This window comes from Lontra canadensis, unplaced genomic scaffold (assembly GCF_010015895.1).
Source record: "Lontra canadensis isolate GAN:19392208 unplaced genomic scaffold, GSC_riverotter_1.0 scaffold56, whole genome shotgun sequence".
Taxonomy (NCBI): domain Eukaryota; kingdom Metazoa; phylum Chordata; class Mammalia; order Carnivora; family Mustelidae; genus Lontra; species Lontra canadensis.
This window is the reverse complement of record NW_022631050.1, coordinates 12,154,173-12,168,122: the sequence shown is the minus strand read 5'-3', so window position 1 is coordinate 12,168,122 and position 13,950 is coordinate 12,154,173. Positions and strand designations below refer to the sequence as shown.

The following is a 13,950-nucleotide window of genomic DNA, read 5'->3' as shown; positions in this document are numbered from 1 at the left end:
AAGAAATAAAAGTGGATTTTCCACATGGTTACAGCCTTATGTGTCATGGGAACATAGAATTTCAGAAAGAGAAGGGATGCTCTTTGGAAACTATTGAATTTAATACTCTCAACAATGAGAGAGCAAGGCTCAGAGACAGTTAAGTTGGCCAAGGGAGAAGAGATGAAGGAAAGATTTAAGATGGACAAAAAAGAGGAGGGAGCATGGTGAAGCTTAGCGGAGGAACTATTCCTGTGGGAGCAGCATCCTGTGGAGGGCTGGGTTGATGGGACACTGATAAGGGTAAGGCTGGGCAATAGCCAGTTTAAGCCAACCAAGGCACTGGGCAATTACTGGCAGGTGATGCTAACTACTGCTTCAGAGAGGTACCCTGACAACTATCTGGCAAAAGAAGAGGGAAGGCTCAGTTAAAAGAGACCTCCAAAGAAGAGAGATCTCAGCTACAGAGAAGTTGGCCTGTGTAGAGAGGTATCCAGGGCTAAGAGAGAACTTAGGGCTCACCTTTTATTACCTCCCAGTATCCAGGGAGAAATGAAGCCCTGGGAAGACTGAGTGAAAGGTGCTGAAGTCAGGACTGGGATTAGAAGTCTGTTTCCTGACCCCAAAACTATGTTCCTCTGAGGCCAGCAGAGTCTCTAAGCACAAGTTGTCCAGTAGGTAGAGATGAAATATAGGCAAGAAGATTCAATTAAGTGATGTGTAACGATGAAGCCCAAGATACTGTGAAATTGAGACTTCATTCTCTAATATAGGAAAACAGGATGATGTGGGAGCTTCCCTTGGTCATTCTCCCTCTCAATAGCCCTGGTACTTCCAGCTCTTTTGTCTCTTTCCTTAGTAACAGGATTCTATTGAGTCCAGATCTGGGCTTAAGTCTTGCCTGAAGTTATAAACTACATAGTGAAAAAGTTGGGACAGTGTTTTGGGACTGCTTACTTTGAGTTCTATTCCTTTGGGACAAGTTCAATTAATCTAATTTTATTAATCAAAAGTTCAAGGCATTGAAAGTATTTGAATAAGAAGTTAAAATTATATTTCTGAGGACCCTACATCTAGTCTGCTAAATATATCTGCTTCTCTACTGCCCATGATTCGTTATATAGGAATCACTTCAAAACTCTAAGAAAAAAGGGGGAGAAACAAATGTCAACTTCAAATGCCTTATTGAAGGACACCACAGTGTGATTCACTTACAAAGAGGAGACTTGAATTCATATCCACGGGAGAGTTTCTTTAAAAAAATTCCATAAGAGTGATGAAGAGTAGTATCAAAGTAAAATGACACACACTGTGCCTGAAGTTTTTGGGGAGTCCTCTCAATTTATAGCTTATACGGTCATTAAAATCATCATAAATTATTGTTAAAATTATTTAACTTCTAGGAAGGTAACTTAGAAACAAATAATTATCACATTCCTAAACCTATCGAGTCTATCATTGTAATTTGAAGGAACAATATTTTGCATTGGCAAAACTGAATTAATTGAGTATACACGAATCCCACAGATCAAAACCTGAAATAAAGTTTTAAATTTGTTGTTAAACACAGCTCAAATGTATGTGTCAGATTAACTCTCAAGTCATTCAATAGCAAAAGCACTTCAAATACAAAAGCGTAGACATGATTTCAGTCCACTCTAAACTGTTATTAATATCATACTTGTATATTTGAGTTTCACAGGAAGAAAAACAGAGGATACTTTAGGTTTGAAGAATGTAGAATATTGACTTTAGAATTTGATTAATTTAGGGATATATTTTAAGCTCCAACTTTGATAGAAATAAAGATGAGAGAAACCTTTCTTTTCTACCTAGGCTTTTAAAAGTAGACCACTTTTATACATTTAAACATTTACTAAATTGGACATCTTCAATGAAAGCAAACTTAAGACTATTAGCATATATAGAGAATCATTATCTTGAGTTGTCCTTTTTGTTTTGAAATGGTAAAGAAAAGCAATGAATAATCTAATAAATATCAAATGTCTGAATAATTAGCTTCTCCTTAATTTTGTATTAAAAATTATCTTCTTAGATTTTCTACTCATTTTAGAGAGGGAAATATTACCAAAAACATTCAAAATCAAGATATAATCAAAACATTTAAGAAGTATGTGAAAATAAAAAAAAACTAGCTCAAAGAAAAAATAACCCTAAATTTTTCTCATAGCTTTTAAATTTAACTTACCTTGTGAAAAATCAGGAGATTCTAACTTTAGAGTCCTCTCTGTGCAGTTTCTCCCAAACTCAGCCCTTATGGTGAGTTTTCTCTCTGAGTTTTTATAGTTTCAGTTATACACCCCTTACTCCAATCCCTGCCTTTGCTTTCTCTTACATCATTTCTAGATTTTCCACTGAACATTTTCCCAAGCCTCTCTTTAATCTCTCCCCCCACTCTCTTATTTTATTTCTCTCAGTTTTTCCTCTTTCCCTCTCCTACTCTTCTCCATATTTATTTTATCTATTGCTTTGATCATGGTATTTAAGTAGCACAGGATCTTGGGCTCCGGAAAATTTAAGTATACATTTATTATCGTGTTCAGCCCTAGACACATCACTTCTCCCTGAGGTTTTAGTCTAGCTCGGATAATTACAAATCATATTTGGGAAATAAAAATGCACTCAGATTTGTCAGAAAGAAACTCACTAGGGTATTTCAAAGTAAGATTTAGGGAGATCATAATCAGAAATGCAAACTGATTTACTGGTGTATTTTTTGGACCTTTAAATGCAATGATCATCTATGGAAATGGTGAGTGGTTTCAGCCTAGGTCAGGTGCACAGTGCTGTGTCAGTGAAACTGACAGCGACTTCAGAATTAACATTGCTATACTGGGAAGGTTGTCACTAACAAACCTATAAATACTGAACTGTGACATGTGGGCTATAAATGCAGATGTTGTAATCATTCTTATCTTTCCCAGCTCTCCAGTATTTTAATTTCCTTTTCACCAAAACATTCCTGCCTCTGTCTGAAAATTTTCTTCTTTCCCATTTCCTACTAAGCGCATTTGCAACCTTACCCACACAGATTGTAAAAAGATAAGTTATTAAGTCCTAGAGGTATTATGCTGTTAGATCATTATTAGTGCATTTGATTCGACACTAGATCTCCATCTGACAGATAAGGAAACTGAGGCTAGATACATTAAGTGACTTTATAAGGCCACAGCTAGGAACTAGTAGTAGAACCAGATTTCAAATGCATATCTTAATTTCATATCCAGTTCTTATTCCACAGCTTCATCCTGTCTCACTTTTTAAAAAGCTAGAAAAGGAATCCAAGCCAGATTATGTTTTGTGCAAATAGAAATAAAATTGTTCTTTTTGGTTTTGCTTTCAAAGTCATTTAAAATACTAGTCACCAGTGTAGAAACTATTACATGGTTAATTTGGATCTAGATGGGGAACTGACCAGAGCACACTGAATTGGTGGGACAGTAAAATACTTTTTTTTTTTTTTGAAGGGTTTCCAGGGATAACATATGCTCAACAAGCTTGAAATTTGAGTAGTTGGCAGTGATAGTTCACAAGTCAAGATAAAAATACAGCCTAATTGTGGACCCTTGTTTAGACATTACTGCCATAAAACGATTATGTGAGCTTGAATCCACATGATGGAAAACTCTCAGTATAGATTTAACGGATGCATCGTAATGCTACACGAAGCCAATATTCTTGACGTACCTTCTACCCTTATTTGAAATGCCTCTCTCAGCATGCTGACAAGTGATATCTGCGGCTGATTTATTCCAGATCTGTCCCTGCTTAGACAGTCCAAAGATTCCACCCTATTTGTGGATTTTGTTGACCTAATTCAAAAGTTTGACTTAACTGTTCTGCAGCAGTAGAAATAGCAAGTTTATTCCAGGAACATAACCATGGTACATTTAAGCCATTTATACAGGGTTCTGCACATTATATATCCCTATGTAAATTGTTTATGCATTTATACATGATAGGGAAATTCTTTTACCTTGAAAGAGTAGAAACAGGAGCATATGAAGAAATTGAAAGAGAATATGCATCCAGTGATAGAAGGGAGAGACTAAGATGAGAAAGGGAGAAAATATTAATGAAAAAATTTCAGCTAGTGTATCATTATTTAATTTGCATAAAAACCTTGCCGAAGAGGTATTACTATTCATATTTAACAGATGAAAAAAACTAACGCTCAAATATGTGAAATGCATAGCCCAAGGGCTCACAGCTACAAAATGATGGAATCAGGAGTGGAACCTCACCTCTGTATCTGTCAGGATTGTGACAGTAAAGGGATGGCATGTTGAAATGGAATAATTTGAGGAGAATTTAATGTGGGCAAGGTGTAGAGGAACCAAAGAGGATAGCAGAGTACACAGAACCAATAATAGCAGGTATCCTTAGTCTTGAAGGCTTAAAGGTAAGTAGAGGGATATGGGTAGACAAAGTTGCTTGGCAGAAATGTGACCTTTCCTCAAGGGACACAGCCAGTCAAGAGCAAACTACAAGGGAGGGAACTTAGGAAATAAACACCAAAATTTCACTCTGCTTTCTCAGTATAATCTCCTGTTTTGTTTACCTTCAGTCAAACCCAACTGGAAAAGGGATTGAATGGGGGTAGATAAAAGAACCAGCACATTATTTAACCTCAAAACTGTGTTAAAAGACATTCAAAATGAATTCCTTTGTGAAGACCAGCTTGACTGCAAAAGCCACGATTTACCTGAATTAAAATCTGATACTTCTTAACTTTTTTTCCAAGTCCAGTTTATTGAGATGTGATTTATTCACAAAATCTGACCTTTTAAAATGTACAGTTTTAGGAGTTTTGACAAATGTAAACATTATGTAACCTCCACTAAAATCAAGATATAGACTTTGTCTATATGACCCTCACCAAATCTCCTTCCTGTCTCTTTACAGTCAAACCGATACCCAACCACCAGGTCCTGGTAACCACCGATTTGATTCTGTCCCCGTAATTTTGCCTTTTCCAGAATGCTGTAGGAAATTATACAGTGTGTAGTCATTGGTGTCTGGCTTATTTCAGTTAGAATAAAGCTTCTCTGATTTATCCATGCTGCTAAATGTATCAACACTTTCTTCTTCTTAGTAAGAGTGTGTGCTACCGGATTGGGTGTACCACAATTTACTTATTCATTCACGAGTCAGTGAAAATTTGGGTAGTTTCCACTTTGGAGTGATTATGAATAAAGTTGCCATAAACATTAATGTAGAAGTCCTTGAGTTGATATTTATGTTTTCATTTCACCTGGACAAATACAGATACTGGATTCCTAAATCATGTTGGGAGTGTATGTTTAACTTCATAGGAAATAGTGAACCCGATTTCCAAAGTGGTTCTATCATTTTCATTCTTACGAGATATGTATGAGCGTTCCATTTGCTCAGCACCCTTGCTACCATATTCTTTGACATTTTCAAAAATTTAGCCATTCTAATAAATGCATCCTGGTATCTCACTGTGTTTTCATTTGTATTTTCTTAATGACTAATGCTGCTGAGAATCTTTTCATGTACTTATTTCCCATTTGTATATTTCTGGTGAATGTTCACATCTTTTGCTTAATATTCAGTTGTAAGAGTTCTTGAGCTATCTGGACACAAGAATTTTATAAGATTTGTTTCACAATTATTTTTCACTCTGTGACTTTTCATTGTCATAACATATTCTTCCACAGAGTAGGTATTTTTAATTTGATAAAATCCAATTAAGTATTTTTAATTGATCATGCTTTTTGTGCTCTAAGAAATCATTCTGATCCCTTTTATGTAGAGCTTTGATTTCCCCTGACAATTTTTTAGTTTTTAACAGCATATAAATCTTGCACTTATTTTGTTATATTTATTCCTGTTTAATTTTTTTGTTGAGGTATAATTGACATATAATATATTAGTTTCAAGTGTGCAATGTAATGATTTGATATTTGTGTACACTATGAAATGATCACAATAGTTATCATTGATCTCCACACAAAATCATAATTTTTTTGTTTTGATGAGAATTTTCAAGAGTTACTTTCTTGGCAACTTCCAAATATGCAGTACAGTACTATTAACTATAGTCTCCTGCTGTACATTATATCCCCATAACTTATTTATTTTATAACTAGAAGTTTGTACCTCTTGACCCTTTGACCTGCTTTACCAGTTTTATCCACCTTCAACCCCTTATTCCCTAGTGAATTATAACATTGATCCCACTTAGTCATGACATATTATCCTTTTCTGGATTTGATGTGATACTACTTTTTAAGGATCCTTATTAATGAGGGGTATAGGTCCTTTATCTCTTTAAAACATATTTTTCAAGTTTTGGTAACAGGTCTCATAAAATGATTGGGAAAAACTACATGTTGCCTTAGTCCATTCAGACTGCTGTAACACAAATAATCATAGACTAGGTGGCTTAACCAACAAACACTAGTTTCCAAGTTCTGGGAAATCCAAGATTAAGGCGTCTGCAGATTTGGTGTCTGGTGAGTACCTAATTTCTGGTTCCTAAATTGTGGTCTTCTTAACGTGTCCTCCCATGACAGGGAGAATGAGAGAGCTCTCTGGAAGCTCCCTGATAAAGACAATATTTCATTCATGAGGGCTCTACTTTCATGGCCTAATCACCTCCCAAAGGCTCCACCTTCAAATAACATCACATTGGGGGTTAGAGTTTCAATACACGAATTTTTCAGGGACATAGACAATCTGTCAATAACAACCCTCTTCTATTTGCTGGAAGAGTTTGTGTGAAATTTATATTATTTCCTCCTGAAATGTTTGGTAGAATTCGCCAAGTGAGGTTATCTGTGCCAATATCTTCGTGGGAAGGTTTATAACTAAAATTTCAAATTCTTTAATAAGTATAGGACTAATCATTGTAACTGATTTTCCTGAGTGCACTCTCTTGGCTTTTATCTTCCAAATAATATATTCATTTCATGAAATTATTAAAGTTATTTATACTTCTTTTTTCCTTTTGATATTTGTGCAATCTGTGGTGATGTCCCCCTATTTGATTCTTAACTCTGGTATTCTTTTTATTTTTATTTTGTCAGTCTTTTTTTAAATTAGTAATTCTAAAATTCTATAAATTTTATTTATCTATTAAAAGAATCATAATTTGGTCATTTTATTTTAATGATTGCTACTTTGTATTGTTTTCTTCCTTTTTCCTAATTTGTGTTTAATTTGCTCATCTTTTTCAATTTTCTTAATATGGATGATTAGATTATTGAATATAGATACTTATTTTCTTCTAACCTAGGCATGTAGTACAATATATTTTCCTCTAGGCACTGGTCTAGTTATAGCCTATACATTTTGATATGCTCTGTTTTCATGTTTTATGTAATTCAGAATATTTTCTAATTTTCTTTAAAATTTTGACTACTGATTTTTTAGAATATATGTTAGTTAATTTCCAAATATTTGCTTATTTTCATATGTTTTTTTGGTTATTGACTGCTAGTTTGTTTTGTATTAAGGAAACATATTTTGCATTATTTTAAGTCCTATGAATTTGTCAAGATTTGTCTAATCACCAGTAATATAATTGTTGGCCTTGGTGAGGGTTCGTGTGTACTTTAAAATAATGTATATTCTATTATTATTGGCTGGAATATTCTAAATCTCAGCTAAGTTGGCTGATAATGTTCAAATCTATACTTTTAATGATTTTTGTCTGCTTGTTCTTCCAATTACTGAGGAAGGATTGCCAATGTCTCCAAGTCTAAAATTTCTCTGTTTTTCTTTTTGGTTCTATCAGCTTTTGCCTTTCATGTTTATGCCTTTTATATCCCTTTATCATTATGTAACTTACCTCTGTATCCTTGGCAAAAATCTTTGTTTGGAAGTTTACTTTTTCTGACATTATTCAGACAGATATAAATTCACTATAGCTTTCTTTTGATTATTGATGGCATGGTGTATCTCTTCCCTACCTCCCTCCACCTTTAGTCAATCTATCCCATCTGACACTCTGACAATCTCTAAATTTCAACTAGTGTGTTTTGACCTTTGCATTTAATGTAGTTATTGATATATTTAAAACCCCAGTCTTTAAAATTATTTTGTTTGGTTTCATCTGTTCCCTGTTGCCTCTCATTCTGCCTTATTTTGGATTATAATTTACACCTCTTGTCTATTATTTACATTGTTGCTACAGGTTTACAATTTGCATCATTATGTTGCTACAGTCTTCCTCAAATGTTTTTCCACTTCAGACATAATGTAACAATCTTTCAGCAGTAGCCTTCCTGTTTATCTTCTCATCCTTTAGGGTATTACTTTCATGCATCTTAATTTTACCTGTTATGAGCCCCACAATTTTTTTTCTCTTTTTGTTTTGTACAGTTAATTATTTTTAATGATTTTTACAATGTTTAAAAATTCATATTAACTACATTTACTGTTGTTGATGCTGCTCTGTGTGTGTTTAGATTTACAGTTCCATGTAGTATCATTTTCTTTTTGCTTGAATAACTTCCTTTAACATTTCTTATAGCATTTTGTCCAAGGAAGTGCTTAATTCATTTTTATTTTTAAATGTTATTATTGCTCAGGATAGAATTCTGAGGTGATTGCTTTTCTTCTTTCAGTACTATAATGTTCATGTTCTATTTTCTTTGGATTGTATCATGTCTGATGGAAAGTCTACTATCATCTGTTTGTCTATGATGTGTTTGATTATAGTTTTATTTATATTTATCCTGAAGGTCTCTGAGTTTCTGGTCTGTTTTTTTTTTTTTCATTAACTTAGGGAGAAAGTTGGCCGTTATCTCTTCAAATATTTCTTTGTCCCATTTTCTTTTCTTCTTCTGTTATTCTAATTACACATATATTAGATCCTTTGACGTCTTCTACCTCCTGGAAGGTCTGATTTTTTTTTTTTTAACTCTTTTTCTTCTCTGTATTTCAGTAAAAATATTTTCTATAGATCTAACTTCAAATTTGCTTACTGTTTCTTATGCTGAATCCAGTCCCTGATACTTTTTGTTTTTAATTTTAGCATGTCATAGGCCTAGCAAATAAATGAGGATTTCACTATGGCTTGAGCTTCTAAGAAATATAAATTCTCATGTAGCCTACATATTTACTTAAGAATATTAAAGTATCAATTTTTTAACCACTTTTATGGTAACCTCTTCCTTAGGTGTTCTACCAAAGGTTAAATAATTTGTGCACCCTCTTTTCTCTCAGAGGGGCTGTAACCATTTGAAATATCTACCCCTGGTTGTCTGTTGACCTCAGGCTCCTGATGCACTGGAAAAAACTGTGGCTTTGTTTAATGTTGGGAAAGTGACATTGTCATGTGGCTTCCTATATGCTAAGTGGTAACACAAGTCTTCTTCCCTACATTCTTTGTGTGTTTTGCAGTATAGGAATATTTTGATAATCCCTTTCTGTTTATTTTTTCTAACAATATTGTTTTTATTATCATTCCAATTTTGTAGACATGCAGACAAGATGCATGCAAGATTGCATGAGAGATGCAAAGCATGTCTCCCAGCTAGATTCTTCCTTTTCTACTGCATTTATAATCTGTATAAAGCATCCCTGTAACAAAATTCATAAGTGGGAGAACTGCTTTCACAAGCTTCCTCATATTTCCATTGATATTTATCTTGAAGTGAACTCCAGCAAGCCACATTTTCATTTCATATGATTTTCAGGGTCAGAAGACTGAACGCTACCTCTGGCCCCTGTAGAACTCTCCGTGTACACTGGTTTGCCTAAATTTTTGATTTATTCCACACCTAGAACACACTGCACCTATGTACTTTCTGTAGAGTCTTCTACAACAGTTGAGAGCTTTACAGACCCCTTTGAGGAAAGCACATTAACTTTTTTTTATAGGGCTAAAACTTCAACTGGTCTGGTTGGCTATATTTCAAAATAGTTTTTACAGCCACACCATTTGCTGAGCCTGATAGAGTACCTTTGCTGTTTGATACTCTGCTCATTACACCCTTCCCCATTAAGATCCCTCCCACCGGTTACGTTAATTACAGGATTCTGTCTGCTAAATTCTAGCAGTTCAAACCATCTAACTTAATCAATTTAAGGACATGTAAATGCTGGGACACCAGAAACTCACTAGAAGACCAACTAGTATATATACTAGTTCTCTCTCTCTCTCTCTCATGCACATGCAGTACCTAAACATAGAATGATATAATGACCTGTCGGCATATTGTACTTCAGTATTTACAAGTTGTTATGTAATTTATATTACTGCTTTCGTAACTGTTCTCTTATGGATACGACAATACTCTTAGATAATAGGCAATTATTATTATTAACACCATTATACAGTTGAAAAAAACTTGAAGTTTAAAGAATTATATTTACCTGTTGCATTAATATTCAGGTAGTTTTGCTGGGTTTGTGGAAGTCCTGACCCTGTTCTCAAGGCACCTATATTTGAATGGAGAAGACAAAGTTGAAATTCAGATAACTTCTGGATGGTCTCCATATTATTTTGCGAATAATTCAGTTCTCCTATTTTTTTTTTTTTAAGCGTATTTACACTACTTTTATAAGGTAATTCCCTAAAGGGCCACCTGATACTCTGGAACATTTTCCAACATTATATGAAATGTTTTTCTCATGTTTTCTCATGTTGAGTCAGGCATTCTTTGTCTAAAAGTTATAGACAATTATAAGGGTAGACACTGATTAATAAGAATAATTTATTGATTATCTTTTTGATACAGGCATTATGTTTTTGAGGTCATTATAATAATCAACATTTATTGAAAACTTACTATGTGACAGTGTTGTTTTTAAATCTCCACTTCTATACAGTGAAGGAGACATTATGATTATCTTCATTTTACAGAAGAAACCAAAACTTAGCTGAAGTCAAGAAACTAGTTAATAGTAAAGACAAGATTTCAGTCAAACTTTTCTGATGTTAAAGTTTTTGTTTCTAACAACTACTCTGTAGTGTCTCTTCATGTCATCCTAAAGAATACCTTACAATGTAGGTATTATCTAAAATTAAATCATGGGGAAACTTGGTTTGGATATGTTCAAAGTCCTACAGGTATAAATGTGAGACCTGGGATTTGTGTGCCTGGAAGACTACTCTAAAACCTTTCCTCTAAACCCTACTCAAGACTGTTTTTCACTGCACTACACCAATGACACTGTACAACACCAATGATAGCTCTGGGCATCCCAGCCTTTCCTGCTATACATCTATTTAGGCCATCAACTTCCATCACTGTGAAGAGGTAATGTCTCTGTGAATTATGCATCCCTCAAACTTGTTTCTATGAATGCACACTGGGAAGGATCCCCAGACATATCAAAATAAGTAAATTTTGTTCAGTATTCTTGAAGTAACTAATAAAGCAAGGCTTTACCCTAAGTAAACATACCCAGTATAAATAAACACTATGATATAGATGCCTAAAAGTGTTAAGAAAATTTTTAAACGTGAATATGATATCTAAAGGATAGAAGTAATAGTCTTATTCTATGTTGGTAAGACTGTACCATACTTTAACAGATATACAAAGAAAATAGAATGTCCCAGTGGGGGCCCAGCATAGGGTTGGGTCTGTACAGCAGTTAATCTAAGGATCATTAGAAGTATGGATTTTTTAGGACAAATAAATCTATAAAAAAATCATTATAATTCTCTTGAGTAGTAAAATACAGGAAGATAGATTTGAATTCAATTGGAAACAACAGATTATTTATCAGTAACATTTTTATTTAATACTTTTTGACAATAAAACTATTCCTCTCAAAAAACAGCCCCCACATCAAAAGCTACTTGGGAAGAAATGGAAATATCAGATGTGCTGAAGAAAGGATTATCACATCAAAAGGGAGGTGAGATTAGGAAGTTCCTTCTAAGCTTTGTGATTCAATAAACAAAATTGAAAAATGAATATATACTTATGTTCAAATAGATGAGAGAAAGGCTTGTTTAGATAATCTTCTATATAGTGATCAAAATTCATACATATGAGGGGTACCTGAGTGACTCACTTGGTTCAACTCGATTTTGTCTCAGGTCATGATCTCAGGATCATTTGATTGAGCCTCACATCAGGCTCTGCATTCAATGGGGAATCTGCTTGGGATTCTCTCTCCCCTCCTCCCCCTACCCCCTGCTCACACATGCTCTCTCTCTCTATTAAATAAATAAAATCTATCTATCTATCTATCTATCTATCTATCTATGGAAGTTTTAAAATATAAAACACATACCCTAGGGGTGTGTCTGGGTGGCTCAGTGGGTTAAAGCCTCTGCCTTCAGCTTGGGTCATGATCCCAGGGTCCTGGGATGGAGCCCCGCATTGGGCTCTCTGCTCAGCGGGAAGTGTGCTTCCCCCTCTCTCTGCCTGCCTCTCTGTCTACTTGTGATCTTTGTCTGTCAAATAAATACATAAAAATTAAAAAAAAAACTATTTGGTAAAGATAATGTTTTCCTTTCAACTTTTTTTTAGCAAGTCAAAATTTATGTCTGAATGCTATACGTATTTTTATATTTTCATATAATTAATACTTCTTTGGCAATATTTTCTCATTCAAAGCTTGCTCTCTTTTGCTATCCATTCTTCCTCTTAAATGCATAAGTACACACACTAGCATTTACAATGTCTTTAAGACTTTGTGTACTATAGGTGAACAGATGTTCATCAGAGGCAAGCAAACTACCTTTTTCTTCATGCAGAATCTTCATGTCCCACAGCCTTCTGCAAAACTGGACTTCTGATGGCCAGGCATGATTTAATTTAGAAGTATCCCACAGTTTTTCCCTTTGTGGATTAGAAGTAAGATACTCATTGGAACTATGACCCCCTGGCACCATTTTTTCTTCCATGAGCTGGTGTAATTGGGATTCAGAAGTGTCAACTGGATCTTTACTATCCTGAGCTGGTTTTGAAGAAGTATCACATTTTTGGGTTCCTGGGTTCTTTATCAGTGAAATAAGGAGCTCATTCAAATGATCTCTAAGTCCTTTTCCAGTCTTCCAGACTCCCATTTACTAAGTGAGGCAATTGCCTATTTGACACTGTGTCTATATCATCTACACTGTTGTCATCTTTCATTTCCATAAATATTTCGGGAGAATCTTCTGTGTATCAGCTCCCAAGAAAGTCATCGTGCAGGAAAAAGAGTCTGTAAAACATAGTCCTTGTCTTCCAGGAACTTAAGGTCTTACAGAGGTTAATTTTAAAAATAATGACATTTCAATGCAATTGGTACTATACAAATGGTATGAAAAAAAGACTTTATGAAAGCCTATTTTAAACATGATTTGAGAGATTTACCTTCTGTCATATTATTTTAGTTGCCAGGGTGCCTGAAGAGTGGCTGACAGATCTCACCCTAACATTAAACATGTGAACACATGTTTTTTGAATAAGGAGGTATCTTACCATCCACAGGCCAACATTAGAGAAGGGACCTTTAAGGTCCACACTTAAAATCATAAGTGCACAAAAGTAACTTCTTTTTTTTTACATCCAACTTCACATCTTCTTTCAGTTTCCACGAATGTATATAAGAAAAAAGCAGTTATCAAAGTGCAGGCTTAAAATTATCTTACCTACAGCAATCACCATGAAGTATTTCCTCTAGTAGGAATCATACATGCTTGTTTCTCTATATTTCTTAGAATATAAAAGAATGCTGTTTCTTCCACTTCACACTGAGTCTCTGTTTCAGCATTTACACTGACTGCTCATTACCTGAAATAAACTCTCACTCATTTGTCTGTCAAGTTACTAGAATTCACTGACCTGCCAAACGGAAGCAAAACCAGATACCTCTCATTAAAATGTACATTTTAGCCATGAATCTAATTATAAATGTGGGTATGGTAATATGAAGTTGAATGTGAAGTTGGGGTTTAATCTTGTGCAGAGTTGACAAATGCAATCTCTGTGGGTGTGAGCAAAGCCACCCTCTGCACAGTCTGCCCCATGA

At 34.6% G+C, this 13,950-nt stretch overlaps 1 protein-coding gene across 4 annotated transcripts in view; it reads right to left on the bottom strand.

The window, feature by feature from the left end:
* The window catches only part of OSTN (osteocrin), a 50,696-nt gene extending 37,032 nt beyond the window's left edge, over nucleotides 1–13,664 (bottom strand). For 3 of the 4 annotated variants that reach the window (XM_032875380.1, XM_032875378.1, XM_032875381.1), the window contains exon 1: nucleotides 2,189–2,426. The gene's annotated coding sequence lies outside the window, so the exon portion shown is untranslated. Of the gene's footprint in view, nucleotides 1–2,188; nucleotides 2,427–13,570 lie in introns of those variants that run through there. The other variant, XM_032875382.1, reaches the window with a different exon arrangement.
* Nucleotides 13,665–13,950: the final 286 nt, after the last annotated feature.